This window comes from Saccostrea cucullata, unplaced genomic scaffold (assembly GCF_032062105.1).
Source record: "Saccostrea cucullata isolate Sc308-1 unplaced genomic scaffold, CSIRO_AGI_Scuc_v1 ctg118, whole genome shotgun sequence".
Classification (NCBI taxonomy): Eukaryota; Metazoa; Mollusca; class Bivalvia; order Ostreida; family Ostreidae; genus Saccostrea; species Saccostrea cuccullata.
Genome location: NW_026938921.1, coordinates 70,106 through 73,140, shown reverse-complemented (window position 1 = coordinate 73,140; position 3,035 = coordinate 70,106). Strand labels below are relative to the sequence as shown.

Genomic DNA, 3,035 nt, shown 5'->3' with positions numbered 1-3,035 from the left:
ACATACCACCGATGGCTCAATGGGGGTTCAGTGTCCGGTACCTGTGTTGGTCAAACAATGGTATATTATTTTTTTTACGGACAGTTGTTTTTTTCAACGTAGGGCCAACAGAGGCCCAACCTATCCTACGTAAATAAAGATTTCCATTCAAAATTAATCCATCTTGACAAAAATAAATAACGAGCTAATGTTGACAAAGAGGCAAAAGAAAAAGTGATAAACTGTACAATTTATTTGTTAGTTTCTAACAAATTCTGTTAAGTCTGTTTCAATATTATAATAATAATTAAATAAAACATTTGCCAAAGCTTACAGAGTTTACACATAAAACAATTTTAATATCCAGTTGTATAATAATACGTCTTGCTTTCATGTTTCTGCCTTAAAATGATTCAAAATGTCGAATATATACTCCACACTTCCTCTGTATCACTTGCACCTATGATTGACATGATTCGGCACACTGTCAAATCTAAAACGTTTAATATAATGAGACAGTTGAAATTTCAATTGCAAACGCTATCTTCAAACATCATCTCACATCAATTCCAAAACCGGTACCATCCCTTTGTTCACAAAAAAACTTGTAAAATCCCATAAATAGAATATAAAGGAGCTTAAAGTTCACAACACAACTTGGCAATATTTGAATTTCAATTTTTATCAATCTGTATTGTTTAAGGACACAAATAGTATTATCCAAGAACATTTGAAACATCATTCTTTGGTCATGTTCGGATTGCATTTGTTTTTCACATATTCAATTCTTTTTCCATTTTCTTCCTCCTTCTTCATAGTCATCAATGAACCAGTTTCTAACAACTGCTGAATCTCTATATCTGATGCACACAGCACATTTTCCCGTCTAAGAACAATGTATAGCTGTTAAGAAAAGTGAATTACATATTTAAATATTGATGAAATATTTATTTTGTCATGCAATTCTGATTACCTTTCAAATGATGCATTTAACCCTGTTTGAATACAAAAGAATCTTACCATTAAACACACCTTACCATTTATACTAAATGTTTGATGTGAATATATTTTTCAATCTATTTCACTTCTCGTCATGATTTATAATGTGAGATACTTTGTATTTCATATTAACTGAATCATTTTATACAAGAAGTAGCTATAGTTTTAAAATATAATAATACTTTACTTACATTTCTTTTAGGACTTAGCCGTTAGTCGTTGTGTGCACCGAATTTTTAAAATCCCAACCTTACTGTAACATCCTCTGTATTTTGAGTTTATCAGCCAGATGTGAGTAATTAAACTTGACAGCTCTCCACATATTTTGGTGTTTAAATTGCTGCGACTCTTTCAGTTTTAGCGACTCGCCTAACTTTTGTTTGAATGCAATTATAAAGCTGACTGAGTTATCTTGATTTATGCGTCATTCACATCCCGTCCCTGGGAACTTTTAGTTTCCATATTATATGCTTAAACTTTTATTCAGTCGTTTCTATATTACCGGGTATACTAATGTAAGAAAAACTTTTATTCAGTCTCCTTTTATAATGAATTCACGTTAATTCTATACGAGAGAAACAAATCTTACAATTACGCTCAAATTTTAAGCTTAATTAAGATTTCAAAATTTATAAACAGACACTATATAGAGAAAATTGTTTGATAAGTGGATACTAATAAATGGAAGGTATTACTGCCATCAATAAATTAATTAGTTTTGTCTCATTGCTATGGAAGAAGTTAATCTCATTGCATGGACAAAGAATGTGCTCTTACTTAGAATCTAAATCCCCCTTTAAATTAAATACGCTTATAATAAGTAAATATCTGTTGGGCCAACATAGGACCAATGTACTCATCCCGACATAGAAGAGAACACTTGCCCTTACATAGGACCGACGTTGGGCCAGCGTAGTTTTACCAGCCTAAATGATCTTTTCATAAAAGCCTAGTGTATGACAAACACTGGGCCAACGTTGGGCCAACGTAACGCTCCCAACTCATGCACATCCTACTTTAGTTTGCAGTCCAACTGTTGGCCCAACATTGGCCCAACGTACTTACTCTAACTATAAAAGAACACTTAAAACAAACACTCAAGCTTACATTGGGCCAACGTTGGGCCAACATACTGCTACCAGATTAAGTTGACAACTTGGTTAAGGTTGCATTACAAACGTTGGGCCAACGGTGGGCCAACTTTGAACCCCAACTTCATTAGAAAATGTAACGAAACGAAATTAGTTGATGTTGGACCAACGTTGGCCCAACGTAAGAAACCCAACATGGTTGGGTACTAAAGAGGTAATTCACATAGTAACGTTGGTCCAACGTTGGCCCAACATTGCCTTGCCAACGCCAACTATCAGCCAACCGTACAACCTTTAACCAACGTTGGCCCAACGTAGTCATGCTGTCTGGGCAGTTATATAAAAATATATTCATAATTAATAATTTGTTATTTAGAAACCCTTATAACCCATAATCATAACATCCGCCCACAGAAAATAAAATTGTAAAACAATTTTACATGGGGTTAATAAATGCAAATTAATATTTTTAAAAAAATGAATAAAAATGAGGATTACACAAAAAAAAATAAACAAGTGTCACATACAATCTACAACATGAGTAAAAACTCAAAACAATGTTCTCGTACTTGCGCTTTTCATTAAGCTGTACATTAGAAACATATTAAATTGTAATTGTAAAAATAGGTATAACCCGTAATGACACAAATAATTGAATAAAAAACAAACAATACATTTATCCATCTAGCATTTAAGTACCATGGTTTACAAAACAATTCCAATACATGGAGACATTGATATACAGCAGCTAAAATAATTACTTAGATAAAGGATGACTTCGAAACAGCCATAATCAAACAGTAATTAATAGCAGAGCTTGTAAACATTACTCCCTCACATAGTCGGTCACTCGACTTAATTATCTCCTCAGCACCACGAGACGAGCTCCTGCAGTTAAATAACTAGAGCAAATTACCTTCTCGGACAAAATGCTGTGTAACATAATTCACTCCAAATAGTAAATGA

At 33.2% G+C, this 3,035-nt stretch overlaps 1 long non-coding RNA gene across 1 annotated transcript; it reads right to left on the bottom strand.

Annotated features, from left to right (window-relative positions):
- Positions 1 to 217: 217 nt before the first annotated feature.
- On the bottom strand, positions 218 to 2,395 carry LOC134251790 (uncharacterized). Its single transcript, XR_009988818.1, has 2 exons — positions 1,170 to 2,395; positions 218 to 882 (listed from the first exon to the last, which is right to left on the bottom strand). It is a non-coding gene; the product is annotated as an uncharacterized LOC134251790 (long non-coding RNA).
- Positions 2,396 to 3,035: the final 640 nt, after the last annotated feature.